At 49.7% G+C, this 14,429-nt stretch overlaps 1 non-coding gene and 1 pseudogene across 1 annotated transcript; one reads left to right on the forward strand and one right to left on the reverse strand.

Annotated features, from left to right (window-relative positions):
* Positions 1–4,493: 4,493 nt before the first annotated feature.
* On the forward strand, positions 4,494–4,567 carry TRNAM-CAU (transfer RNA methionine (anticodon CAU)). The gene has a single exon. It is a non-coding gene; the product is annotated as a tRNA-Met (tRNA).
* An 8,509-nt stretch (positions 4,568–13,076) lies between these two features.
* LOC142820489 (uncharacterized) lies at positions 13,077–14,386 on the reverse strand (annotated as a pseudogene).
* Positions 14,387–14,429: the final 43 nt, after the last annotated feature.

Consider the following 14,429-nt stretch of genomic DNA (forward strand, 5'->3'; position numbering starts at 1 on the left):
CCCTCCATCCTCACTGGGGTCTGCTGGGAACTGTCTGGACTCAAGCCAACCCAGTTTCACGCTAAGGATTGCCTGTTCTGTAAAAGCTGCGCCCTGGAAATGAGAAAGCAGCTAAACTCCCCTACCTGCAAAACCTGCTCCTGCCCAGCCCTCCTTGTTCCAGAGCCCACAACATCTCTGGGGCTGCCCAAGGCGCCTTTCTGAAAGGGCCACTTGTGGGACTGACACCCGTGGGCCGGCTAGCTCGGAGGTTTAGGACGTGGTGCTCGTATCACACTGACGCGTCTTAAGAGCAAGCCCCTTGTTCCAAACCAGAACCGGCTAGCTATTCCGACGTCCCTGCAAACCTCATGTCGCGAGGAGTGAGGGGCGTTTCGGAATAGCGATTTATTTGGAACTAAGTGCTGTGTAGCCAGCACCAAATTACAAAATAAGCTATTTCAAAATTGACTCAAAATAAGCTACCCAATTGCATCGCTTATTTTGAGTAATGGGATGCACCCTTAGTGAGTTAGAGCCCAGCTCTGCACCCAGCTCCATACACCCACTGCTGCCTTGCAGGCTTATGTCCTGCCCCTGGCCAGCCCCTTGGCATGTGTGAGCTGCTCTCTCTGCCCCACTCACTCAGGGCTGGTTCTGGGCCTCAAGCAGGGAGCATCAGAGGTTGCTCAGGGTGCTACATTGCTCGGCCAGAGGCCCTCCTGTGGGGCTGTGAGTGTTGCTGTCCCTGCTGTACAGATAAGGCCATATAGCCAGGGAGAGATTCACTGAACAGGCCAAGGTCACTCAGTGAGTTAGAGCCAAGATCTGCCCCCAAGCTTCCTTCCGCACCCACCGACGTGCTGACTCCCTCGCTGCCAGGGGGCTGTTTGCATTGGCCTCTTGTCTCTGGAACCAGGGTTAAGCCACAGCTGAGGCTCTGGGTAGGGGGCTGGGTATGGGGGGTCTGAGTGTGGGAGGGGGAGTGTGTGTTCCTCTGGCTCAGCTTTTCCCTTTCTTCTACCCCAGCAATTGCCCTGTTGCAAAGCAGAGGGAGAGGATGAGGAGCTAGCTGAACTTTGGGGCCCTGTGGTACAATGGTAAGCATGTTAGCTATCTAAGCAGTGGTGCTTGGAATGAGCCCACCCAATTATTCAAAGGTTTTGGGTTCAAATCCCACCACTGTCACTTTTATCTGATTTCCAGAGCAGCTTTTACAGAAGAGGCTGGACCTGCCCCTGTTGCATGATGGGAGTGACAGGGAGCTTGTGACAGGACCTCTCTGTAACATGCCTGTAACTCTAGTGTCTGGCTCTGACACTCCAGCAGTGGGGCCGTCCAGCCCGATTCAGACCAGGCCAGTCGGAGCCTCTCGTGCTTATCAAGGGGGATTCTGCACTTGCAGCTTTGGGAGCCAGGGTCACATTGCAGAGCTCCCCCAGGGCCATCCCATGGCGTCGCCAGGCCGGCCTCCCGCACCCTCAGCAATGTAGTTGTGTTTTATCCTTCCCCTTCAGTAACAACCGGCCATTCCCCACCCAGCCCCAGCCACCGTGGGATCCGCTTCCTTACCCAGGAGCAGTGTGAGTGCCAGCACGGCTCCCTGATGAGGCTGCAGTGGTGGGAGACACTTCCCTGGTTTCGGGAGGGAGACGAGATGTCAAGGCTCATGATTCGGAGTCAGCTACCGACACCTATCAAAAGCTGATTTTCAGAGGGGCTGATCGGCCCTTCTTGTGTATCTGGCTTCTTCAAAGGAGCTTAATCAGGAGCTAAAAGTTGAAGAAGGGACATTTAGAAGGGTGAATTTCTGTCTCTGGCAGTGTTTCTTCTGTTCCCCAGTAGTCTAATAGGTAAAGCACTGGTCTCTTGAGCAAAGTTTTGCTGGTTCAAGTCCCATTTGGGGTGACAGTTTACTGTAACTGACAAGAAACTTTGTACTCTGAGAGAGTTAGCAAGGACCCTCCACAGTGGCTGTCTCTGTCTACAAAAACTGATCAGACCCCATCCTACTCATCACTGGTGTTAGGTGAAGATCTGAGTGCTAAAAGCCCAGGTATCCAAAGTCAGAAGCAAGGGTCTAGAAGGCCCAGGAGTGACAGCCAGAGGGAGGTGGCTGTAGCAGAGCAGTGTCTGTGTCTGTCTGGAGACAAAGCAGAGCCTGAGGATGAGAAGGCCCAAGAGAGGCAGAGACTCCAGAGCAGTGTGGGGGGTAATTATTTGGTCTCACAGAAAATCCCCAGGCCCTGAGCATGGTGCGGGTGAAGCCCATGGGGCAGTTTGCCTGATGGGATTTGGGGGCATGGAGAAGCTGTGCTGTGACATGGTGCTGTCAGGGAGGGGCCTCACTGCAAGTCACTGTTCCAGGAGTGAGTTTTGTCCTGGGCACCGATATTGAGGGCGTGTGCACCTGTTTGTGTGTGAGCCCCCATGGCACCTGCCAACTCCTTCCAACTCCTGCTGGGAGGTGAAGGGTCCCCTGGCCCCATAGTTTCTGGTGGGGAGAAGAGGAGGGACCCTTGATCCTATATTTTCTGTTGGAGAGGGATGGAGGGACCCCAGGCCCTATAGCTCCTGCCAGGAGGGACCCTGACCCCTTATCTCCTGAAACAGTTTCAGTTTTTCCCAGGCGGGATGCTCCAGACATGAGGGATGCCAGCGCACTGGCCCAGCCTGGGCCGGCAGTGATGGTTTCTACACATGCAGGGAAATTCCCCTGCTTGAACCCCCCCCTTCCCTCACACACACAGCACTTCTCCCCCTAACAGAGCTGCCACCTTTCAGAGACAGCTGAACCACAGGTGCGGGACAGCTCCCTGTCAGCAGGGACAGCAGCCAAGGCACCAAATATCGCTGAGTCTGAAGCCAGTGTTGGGAACTGGGCAAGGAACAGGAGGCTTTTGTGTCACACACATCTCAGGTAGGATGGACCCTCACTGAGCCCAGACTGTGACTGGTCCTAGCCAGGAATGTGCCCGGGGCTGGTTTGTGACACTCTAAGGCTGTGTCTACACTGGGCGTAAGAGCGACGCTGCCACAGTCGATGTTCCGGGCTCTAGGGAAGACCGGCTGATTGGAACTGAGCTGTGCAGAGTCTTGTAAAGGGAACCGCAACTTCTCTGGATATTTGCTGAGTTTTATATGAGTGTTTACCAGAAGGGATGTTGCGGGCTCGGGAACAAGTTGGATGGGACAGGAAAACTGCACATAGGCAGGGGAATTAGCTCAAGTGGAAGAGCACTCGCTTTGCATGTGAGAGGCAGTGGGATTGATACCCACATTCTCCAGTGATAGATGTTTGCTCCTTCCTGTTTTTCACAGGCAGAGCCACCCAGGGGCTAAGTGCTCCCAGGGGCATCTTCCCTCTTCCATAAGGCAATGGGCTGGTTTCCACAGGGCAGGGGTTTTGCATTTACTTCACAGGGAGTATTTTCCTGGCTAAAAGTCAGGCAGGCAAAGTCCAGCCTGTAACACCCAGCAGAGGTGGAGGGCAGAAACAGACCAGCACTTGGGAGCTTGGCTGCCAGCTGCTTAGCACATCTGGACACAGAAGAATCCCAAGGCTTGGGTCTGCCAGGCTCCAGTTTCCCCTCTTCTGTTTCTTTTCAGCTCCCTGCAAACTGCCTCCCAGCTGTGGGTGACGCTGAGTGTGTGTGAAACCAGCTGCACTTTGGATTATTTTGTTAATTGTTTAAAAAGCCTCAGGCACCTCTTCTGCCTGGGGAGGTGTCTGTAATAGACGCCTAGTGTGCCCTCACCCTGGGGTTTTACCCCTTTAACCTCACCCAGGGATTGACGACAAGTCTGTCTCCTGTGTCCATCTCTGTCTCAGGCCAAGTGTTCGCATGTTTCATATCTAAGGAAACTCCTCCTCCCTTTTTCCCTGCCAGTCCTTCCTGAGCAAGCTCTACCCTTCTGTGCCAAAATTCCAGTCCTGTATTATCCCACCAACACTCTGTGATACCAACTTCTTCCCGCCTATTACCCCACCCCTGCTGAGCAGCCCTTCCTGCAACAGCATCCCATGGGCAAGGAAGCCAAAGCCCCCTGCCCATGGAGCTTTCTGTGCCCAGGGGGCCAGACACTGCCAGGGCTGGAAGGCTGCAGGGAAATGGGGAATGGCCGCACTTTGGGAGTCAAAGGTGTTGTCTGGGACTATAAAGTAGAAGAGTTTTAAAGCAATTTTGTGGGTGGGCACCATGGCTTAGCCTAACACATGGAAAGTTCCTGGTTCGCAACCAGGCAGTAACACAGGGTCTTCTCTTCTTGCGGCTCCCCTTGGCATCCACCAGGCAGTTCGGGCATGTCTACCTTTTGAGACAGGGATGCAAATGAAGACATTCAAAATAGTATATGAATCTGGGACATAAATATCCTGTGCTTCATTTGCATATTCGTGTTATGGCGCTATTTCAAAATAGCGCTATTTCGAAATAACAGACACTGTTAAGGTGTGGTTAGTTCAAGAGAAATAACTGATAAACCTCATTGTATAGAACAAAACTTTTGTGGCGGGCACCATGGCTTAGCTGGCTAAAGCACCTGCCTCATAAACAGGAGATCCTGGGTTCAAGTCCCAGTGGTGCCTTTCAGAGCCTTTGCTCACTTTTTCCTATGTCCTTCTGGGACACAGAAGAGGCCTCCCCAGGCCGCCTAAGGAACTTCTGGTTCAGGAAAAGGCTGACTGAAGAGGTGCTATTGGGAAGAAGGAAACCACAAGCCTGGAGCCAGTACAGAGGCTGCTGTGCCTGGCACTGACAAGGCAGGGCTCTGACTGCAATTGCTGGGACAGGAGAGGCAGCACCACACACCCTTGTGATTCCCTGGGGGTGTCAGCACCTAGAGAGCCTGAGGGTGCAACCTTTGTAGTGCCTGCAGCCATGGAGAGTTAGGGTATCAGGTGTTTCTCACTTGTGGTTTCCTTCTTCCCAACCAGCCTTTTCCTGAACCAGCAGTTCCATGCGTGGCCAGGGGAGGCCTCTTCTGTGTCCCAGAAGGACCTAGGAAAAAGTAAGTAAATGGTCTGAAAGGGATCACTGGGACTTGAACCCAGGATCTCCTGTTTATGAGGCAGGTGCTTTAGGCAGCTAAGCCATGGTGCCCTGCTCCAGAAGATTGGGGAAACTGTTCTACTCTATGGTTCCAGACAACACCTTTGACTCCCAAAATATAGCCTATTCCCGTTTCCTTCCAGCCATAGGGGTGTCTGGCTCCCTGGGCACAGAAAGCTACAGCTCAGTGGGCAGAGGTTCTGACATGCACATCTCCCCAGCCGCTGGGACTGTAGAGCTGGCCTTGAGATTTGGCACAGTTGAGGGGAGGGAGAAGTGCAGCAAACATTAATCATCTGGCTTGTAAACCTCTGGCTCTCAGCCTTTGGGTTGGAGTCCCCAGGTGGGGACCCAGCCTCCTTTGCTTTGGTCTTCTCCTGAGGGCACAGAATTAGAAGAGAGAATTCCTTCCCCCGCATCAATATGAGTTGGCCAAAGGGTTAGTAACATACTATTTGCCCAAGTTGCATTACTAGCAAGAAAAAGCATTTGGGGTGTAGTTGTCATTGTGTTTGTTTAACATACAGCAGGTTGTGGGTTCAAAGCCCTATAGAAACACAGGCTCTTCAGGTATCCCTTCTAATGGGACAGGCATGTTCTACTCTGAGTCAGGCATCTCAGGGCTTGCATAGCTTTTTTCCCTACTGAAGGTTGTGAAGCATTGTCCTGGAAGCTCTGCTCCTAGGTGGTTTTGGACGTGAGTTCTTCTTCCCAGTCTTACTTTCCCTTTTTCTACTTCTCTTTTCCCCTTTTCCTTCTTCTTCCTGGTCTCCTTATTGGACCCCACGTTATATAGTGAAAATTGAGTCCTGCTTAGCAAAATCGTAACTAATTATTTTCGTATAATTTTACTAACCAGTCATAAGATACTATTATGAATTACCTAACCAATCATACTCCACCACCTTAGTTGATTTACATCTAGCAAAATTAATTTTACAGCAGACAGAAACAGATCCAAACCAGACAGCGACCACACAGACAAACAATGGGAAAGGGAGGACAATAATCATAGAATGACAATCGAACAACCACAACTATTGGTAAGCAGTTTCTTGCCAGACAAAACGGTGTTTAACTAAGTTTTCTCTACCCATCTTGTGATCTGTTTCTTAGCTGGTTACAGTGGGTGACGTTAGGACAGGATCCCCTTCTCACAGACTAGTGTGACACTATTTCAATGTCATTTAGGTGGAATGTGAGCACGGAACTGTAGGCTTTAGAGCTAATTGCTGCTGCTCTTCAGTCTGGCTGCAGAAGAAGGCTTTAGTTTACCTACTGAATAGCGACAGGCCTTCCAATAGGGTTACAGAAAAACCATATTGTTACAGATGACCTTTCCAGCCAAATATAGCAGGCCCCACAAGCATACACAAAGCAAAGTAAACACACCTACAAAGAGACTCAAACCCTCAGTGGTCTGATTTGAATGTAAACATTTTATCCTTTAGGCCACAAAGTATTAAGATGTGTAATAATAGATTTCTTGAAATGTGTAAGCAAGGAAAAGTCTAACTAGTCCATCTGGTTTTATTATTTTCCTTGTTTGGGGGGTTAGAAATCATGTCTGAGCTGGTGAATTATTTTAATTTTGTGTAATTAAGGATTGCAGCCCAGAGATTTTTCCTGAGTCTGTTATTTCTTGGCTCTCTACCACCTAGGGCAGGCTATCTCTATACAGCCATTGCCCATCCCAAGGGAGGTGGGGGAGAGTCACTCTCCATGGCTATAGACAGGGACAGATGAGGATTCTGCGGGGCCCAGGGTAGGACAATTTCACGGGGCCCCCCTTTTGACACGGCGCATGAGCGGGGCTTCTTGAAGCGCAGGGCCCGGGGGGGCCACCCCCCTCGCCCTGCCCTATATCCACCACTGGCTATAGAGGTTGCAGTCTCAGGATCTCTGGGCACTGACACTCCCAGGGAATCACAAGGGTGTGTGGTGCTGGCTCTCCTGTCTCAGCAATTGCAGTCAGAGTCCTGCCTTGCCAGGGCCAGTCACAGCAGCCTCTGTACCTGCTCCAGGCTTGTGGTTTCCTTCTTCCCAACGCTCCTCCCCAATCAGCCTTTTCCTGAACCAGCAGTTCCATGGGGGGCCACTGCTGTGTCCCAGAAGGGGATAGGAAAATGGGAAATGAAGGCTACAGGGAGGCACCACTGGGAACTGAACCCAGGATCTCTTGTTTACTAGACAGGTGCTTCAGCCAACTAGGTCATGGTGCCCCCTGCAGGCCTGTAAAACACTTCTACTCTATGGTCCCAGATAAGCCACTGTGCCCACCCCCAAAGCCTATTTATAACTGTTCTAATTTATGGCCCCAGACAACACCTTTGACTGTCAAAGAGCGACCAGTCCCCATTTCCCTCCAGCTTTCCCACCCTGGCGGTGTCTGGCTCCCTGGGCACAGCTACAGCTCAGTGAGGAGATGCTCTAATATGCACATCTCCTGCAGCTGCTCAGACTGTGGAGTTGGACTTGAAGTTGGGAAGGGCTGAAGGAAGTCAGGGTTGACGAAAGACAGAAATGAAGCAACCAATTGATCTTCTGGATTGTAAACCTCTTAGTCTCAGGGTTTAGGTTGGAGTCCCCATGTGGGGGTCTGGCTTTCCTCAATTTGTTCCCTTCCTGAGAGCACAGAATGAACAAGAGAGAATTTCATAACCCCACAGAAATCTGAATTGGCCAAAGAGTTGGTAAGAAAAATTTTGTCAACATTTAAGTACAAGCAAGGAAACCCTTAGGGGTGTTTCTGTGTGTTTCTAGAGCAAAGCTCATTCAAGTGGTTTGTTTTTTTGTGCACCTGCTCCTACCGCACCCTGAGAGACTCTGGAACAAAGAAGACACATGAGAAGAACCCAACTTTCTTCCTTTTGCTGTGACATGGATGGATCTAGCTCAGGTTTCACTCAGGGGGTCTGTCTGCATGTGAAGTACCTGTGACAGCCCCTGTGCTCCTCTGCCCCTCATCAGTAATGCCATCTATTGGGGGGGGGGGGGGGGACACGTGCCCAGAGACTTGTAGAAGGGCCAACCTGGACAAATCAGTATCACTCAGGCATCCTTTGATATCTCAGCCGGCAGAGTAGAGAACTGTAGTGTGTGCTTGGCAAGTGATCCTTAGGTTGCTGGGTCAGCTCCAGCTTAAAGGAGCAATTCTTTTCCCTCCGGCCTGGCCTTAGCAGAAGGCAACCAAGGTGGTTACCTTGGATCCCTGTCTTCAGAGCCCTGCACTGCAATTGACAAAAAGAGTGTGGGTATGAGCTACCAATCGCTTTTCTTGGGCTGCGCAGGTTCTGTCCACCCCACAAAAGTTCTTTTGGAACAATGGCCATTATTCTAAAATAACAATGCAAGAGTCTACACAGCAATTACTTTATTTTGAAATAATTCTGAAGTATCAGACGGCTTATTCCGACTTCTGCAAACCTCATTCTACAAAGAATAACGCCTATTCCAAAATAGCTATTTCAAAATAAGGCCTGTGTAGATCATAGAATCATAGAATAATAGGACTGGAAGGGACCTTGAGAGGTCATCGAATCCAGACCCCCGCCCTCAAGGCAGGACCAAGCTCCGTCTACACCATCCCTGACAGATGTCTATCTAACCTGTTCTTAAATATCTCCAGAGAGGGAGATTCCACCACTTCCCTTTGCAATTTATTCCAATATTTGACCACCCTGACAGTTAGGAATTTTTTCCTAATGTCCAATCTAAACCTCCCCTGCTGCACTTTAAGCCCATTACTCCTTGTCCTGTCCTCAGAAACCAAGAGGAACAAATTTTCTCCTTCCTCCTTGTGACACCCTTTAGATATTTGAAAACCGCTCTCATGTCCCCCCTTAATCTTCTTTTTTCCAAACTAAACAATCTTGTATGTATGGAACTGATTGTTCCTTCCTAAGTGGAGCACTTTGCATTTCTCTTTATTAAACCTCATCCTGTTTACCTCTGACCATTTCTCTAACTTGCTAAGGTCATTTTGAATTATGTCCCTGTCCTCCAAAGAAGTTGCAACCGCACCCAGTTTGGTATCATCTGCAAACTTAATAAGCGTACTCTCTATCCCAATATCTACATCATTGATGAAGATATTGAACAGTACGGGTCCCAAAACAGACCCTTGAGGAACTCCACTTGTTATCCCTTTCCAGCAGGATTTAGCACAGTTAACAACAACTCTCTGACTACGGTTATCCAGCCAATTATGCACCCACCTTATCGTGGCCCTATCTAAGTTATATTTGCCTAGTTTATCAATAAGAATATCATGCGAGACCGTATCAAATGCCTTACTAAAGTCTAGGTATATGACATCCACCGCTTCTTCCTTATCCACAAGGCTCGTTATCCTATCAAAGAAAGCTATCAGATTAGTTTGGCATGACTTGTTCTTCACAAACCCATGCTGGCTATTCCCTATCACTTTATTACCTTCCAAGTGTTTGCATATGATTTCCTTAATTACCTGCTCCATTATCTTCCCTGGGACAGATGTTAAACTGACCGGTCTGTAGTTTCCTGGGTTGTTCTTATTCCCCTTTTTATAGATGGGCACAATATTTGCCCCTTTCCAGTCTTCTGGAATCTCCCCTGTCTGCCATGATTTTTCAAAGATCACAGCTAAAGGCTCAGATACCTCCTCTATCAGCTCCTTGAGTATCCTCAATTCTCAGCCAATGCAATGTAGGGAGGGAGCAGCAACACTTCCTAGCAAGATTCTACTTTAACCCCAAAAAATGAGCGCAAGTGGATCCTGCAGGCAAGGTCTGCACCTCACTGCTTTTTGTCCCATGGTCCCCATGGGGCTGGCAGGAAAGAGGCCCAGGGCCAGGCTGGAGCCAGGGACACAGGATGAAGGAAAAGTCCCAGCTTGGAGCCCAGCTCCTCTTTCCTCCCCTGGGCACCTTGAGCAGGGGGGCTGATGCTGACAGTTCCAAGGGAAGGCTCAGAAGCCACAGAGCAACCGAGGCAGGGCAAGAGGGGGCAGGGCCAGGCCTATGCATGGCTGCAGAGCTACAGAGACCCCTGGCCAGGCTGCTCCCCCCCATCCCCGGGCTGCCAAACACTGAGTGAAGGCCCCATCCACCAGCACACGGGCAGCTGCGGATGCTCTGTGACCAGGATGAGAAGGTGGCAGGAAATCAGGGCCAGGCTGCTGTCAAGTCCCCTCATCACTCACAGTCCTGGGGCTCAGTGGGGCAAGGGATGTTGCCCCAAAAGGTTTCTCCCACATATGTGAGAAGCAGAGCAACACCAAGGGCCCAGACATGCTATTACATAAGCCCCCTCAAGCCCAGAGCCAGAGGCCCATTTGGGAGAGAGAAACTGCTCCACACACTGGCCTGACCTCCCCCTTCTCACTCTGGCCAGGCAAGAATGGCAAAGGCTCCAGTGGGAGCAGCCAGAGCTCCCGCCTGCCCAACAACTCCTTCCCAGGGCCCCACTGGAGCCAAGCTGAAGCCAAGCTGGTTTCCAGGCTGAAGACAGAAGGGCCACAGGCACAGGAAAGCCATCGCCACTGCGAAGGGACTCAAACAATCTTCAGATCAAAAGGCAGACGCCTTCTTCTTTAGGCCACACAGTCTCCATTTCCTCTAGGAAGCCCTTAAGGAGGTCTATGGAGGCTCACACCCACAGGAAAGGGCCTGGGATATGGTATCCAGCTGGCACGAAGTGCTCTGGAGCCAGGCGCTGAGAAAGCCAGAGGAAAGACCTTGAGGAACCACCCTGGTAGTAACAGCTACCTCCTCCCTCTCTCACCCTGGTAAAGATCTCATCCACCTACTTAACATATCCCTGACTGAGGTTACATCTAGACTGCGAGCTTCTTTCAAAAGAAGCTTTTCTGGAAGAGATCTCTTGAAAACCCTTCTTCCAAAAGACCATGTCCACACCGCCAAAGAGTATCAAAAAAGCAATGTATTTTTTGACGCTATCTTGCATTTCAGCTGTGATTACTATGGACCGAGTGGCTACCAGTGCACCTGTGCTTTTTCCTCTTTCCTCTTCTTTCAAAAGAACTCCTTCTTCCCCATTCATACATGCCTTTTTCCAAAAGAGCTCTTCCTCATAGAAAGGATATGTCTACACTGCAGGCTTATTGTGCAATTGCATGTCCACACTTCTAAAGTGCATTGCAAAAGCAAGAAAGCTCTGATTGCCGCCACCGCTTCTTTTGATGGGCTGTTTTTGCATAAAAACTTGTTTTCCATCCACTCACCCCTTTTTGTATAAGAGCTCTTGCACAAAAAGGCCTATTCCTCATAGAAAGAGGAATAAGTCTTGTGAAAAAAAGGCCTCTCTTGTGCAAATAGGTGCATGTAGTGTGGACAGCTTTTGTGCAAACTCTGCAGTGTAGATACACCCTGACAGGACCCAGTACATCCAGAACTCACCAAAGTTCCCAGTGGAATAGGGTGGGAGCATTATTGTAGCCTAGGGGCAAAACACATCACTGAACTATGAACCCAGCAAAGTAAAGGCAGTTTTCCATCAGCTTTCTGTGGCCACAGGAATAGACCAAAAGCCATTAGAAACATCCAGCACCTAGAACCATCTGTCTCTTGGCTGGGTTTGGGCAATCATTTCAGGGAGGCAGGCTACCAAAGGAGCAAGGAAGGGAGTGACATGGTTTAGTTCCCAGCAGTCAGTGGTTAACCTCTAGGACCATGTTTACATAGGAGCTATACTGGGGCATTGGCATAGGAACCTGCAGGTTCAATAAGACCTCACTGCTCCAGGATTTCTATGGCAGTGGGAAGGTCCTAGACAGCAGCCCAAGGGATAGGATATTGTCTGACTGCAGGAGGGGTCCCTCCCTTGATTCTCACTGAGAAAGGATAATACTGGTTGCGACTGGACTCTTCCCAAACTACAAAAAACAAAAGGGTAATGTTCAAAGGATAACGCTATGGCTGACCTCTAAACCACTAATGTAGAACCATTCCAGACCCCTATTAATTTACATATCCCAACACCTCCCTCTTCCTTTTGGTGCTGGGGGCTATTTAAGCCAACCTCTTGGCCCTGAGTTTTAGTGAGGGGCCAGCAGTCCCAACACACAATGAAACAATGATTGGCTGTAGCAGCTGTTACACAGCAGAGCCCTGTTGGTCACATCGAATTGGGATGGGCTCGAATCAGATAATCAAGCATCCCAATAATCAGGAGAATGGGGAATTGGGAGGCTGCTGTGCTATCTACTGGCCATAGGAGTTGCCTGCTTCTGGCCCTGTGTGAGCTGGTTGAGGAGGTTCACATGGGACCCTGCACATTGGAAGGGGGAAGAACAAGACTCTACTTCACACACCCCCAGTATCTGTACTGAGTCCTGATGATAGGATACCTCCTATTACTCAGTGCTACCAGTGACACCCTCGCATAGCTCCTTACAGCTCCCCATATTCCCCTGTGATGGGACAGATAGGAGAGGATGGTTACACCCAACTGACAGAGGGAGTGACAAAGACTGAGAAAGGCACAGAGCCTTGTCTGACATCACACAGCCAGTCTGGGACAATGCTGGGAACAGGACCCAGAAGTCCTGATTTTGAAACTCGCCATCAGTCAGGAGTTTCACACCGTGACTGATAGAATAAAGTTACCTCCAATGAGCTACAGACCACAGCCCTGCCTAGGGATTGCTCAGCCAGTCGTTTAGAAGAAGTACAACAGGGGTCAGCAACCGTTCCCAAGGGGTGTGCAAAGATTTAACTCTCCTGCTCTGGGCTGTGACGCTCTCCTGGGAGAGGGGGAGGAGCTCTCTCCACTGTATGCCCTGTGGACAACATGGGTGGATGCAAACCTTTCCATGGACTACCAGTTGCTAATGGACACTCACTATTAATTATAATTACACCTGAGCCACTCTGCTAATGCTGCAGCTGTGGAGATCAGTTTAATTTACATTATAAAACAGATTAAGCATTTTGATTCTCTCGTTATTTTGTCAAACTTCTTTTTAAATAAAGTAAAACATTATGCCCAACACAAAAGGTTTCAATGTTTTCTTTATTTGATACAGGAGTGGAGAACCATTTTTTGGTCACGGGTCACTGACCCACAAAAAAAATCCATTGAGGATCACACAAGTGAGAAACAAAGAAATTCCTCCAACCCCCCAAGCAAAGGGGGAGGACTGAGGTTAAGAACTTCCAATAGACCAGATTTCCTTTTCTGGCATTCTGGAGTTAGTGGATCTTATGGACCTCCTTCAGCTCTGGAGTAGGGACTGAAATGAGGGATACAGTGTGTGAGGCAGGGCTGCCAGCAAGCAGGATAGGGAAAGCCTGTGTGGGTCTCCTATGTGTAACAAGGTGTGACCTCTGACTGAAGCTTTTCCCACAGTCAGAGCAACTGAAAGGTTTCTCCCCTGTATGGGTTGCCCTATGTCTAACAAATTCTGATCTCTGACAAGCATTTTCCACAGTCTTAGCAATTGAACGGTTTCTCCCCTGTGTGGATTCTCCTGTGGATAAGAAGATTTGACCTTGTACTTAAACTTTTCCAACAGTCAGAGCAGCTGAAGGGTTTCTCTCCAGTGTGGGTTCTCCTATGTGCAACAAGGCTTGAACTCACACTGAAGCTTTTCCTGCAGTCAGAGCAGTTAAAGGGTTTCTCTCCTGTGTGGGTTCTCCTATGACTAACAAGGCATGACCTCCGACTGAGCCATTTTCCACACTCAGAGCAACTGAAAGGTTTCTCCCCTGTGTGTATTCTCCTGTGAATAAGATACTCTGTGCTCTGACTGAAGCTTTTTCCACAGTCAGAGCAGGTGAAGGGTTTCTCTCCTGTGTGCATTCTCCTGTGTCTAACAAGGCTTGACCTCTGATTGAAGCATTTTTCACACTCAGAGCAACTGAAAGGTTTCTCCCGTGTGGATTCTCCTATGTCCAACAAGATGTGAGCTCCGACTGAAGCTTTTCCCACAGTCAGAACAGCAGAAGGGTTTCTCTCCTGTGTGGGTTCTCCTATGTCTAACAAGGAGTGACCTGTGACTGAAGCATTTTCCACACTCAGAGCAACTCTGAGTTTCTCTCCTGTGTGGGCTCTTCCACATTTACTAAGAGTTGCACTGTCACTGCAAGCACAGGGTGACTGTTGATGGGGGATTTTCTGATTAACAGTTTCTGTGTTTGTTTTCACCCCTCTGCTTCTGTGGCTGGATTTACCCTGTCCCTCTCCTGGATGGTTACCCTGCTTCTTTTCTGGGCTATGCTGGCTCTCACAGGTCTCTCCCTGCTCAGGACTCTGAGAAACATGCCCTTCAGATTTTCCCAACAACATCCCACATGGAGCCATTTGCGCTGGTCTTTCCAGCTCAAGACTCTCCTTATGGTTGTCAGTCAGCGTCTCATCACCTGCTGGGACAGAGAGAGAGAATCCAGACAGGAGTCA

This window comes from Pelodiscus sinensis, chromosome 26, assembly GCF_049634645.1.
Source record: "Pelodiscus sinensis isolate JC-2024 chromosome 26, ASM4963464v1, whole genome shotgun sequence".
In the NCBI taxonomy this organism is placed as follows: Eukaryota; Metazoa; Chordata; order Testudines; family Trionychidae; genus Pelodiscus; species Pelodiscus sinensis.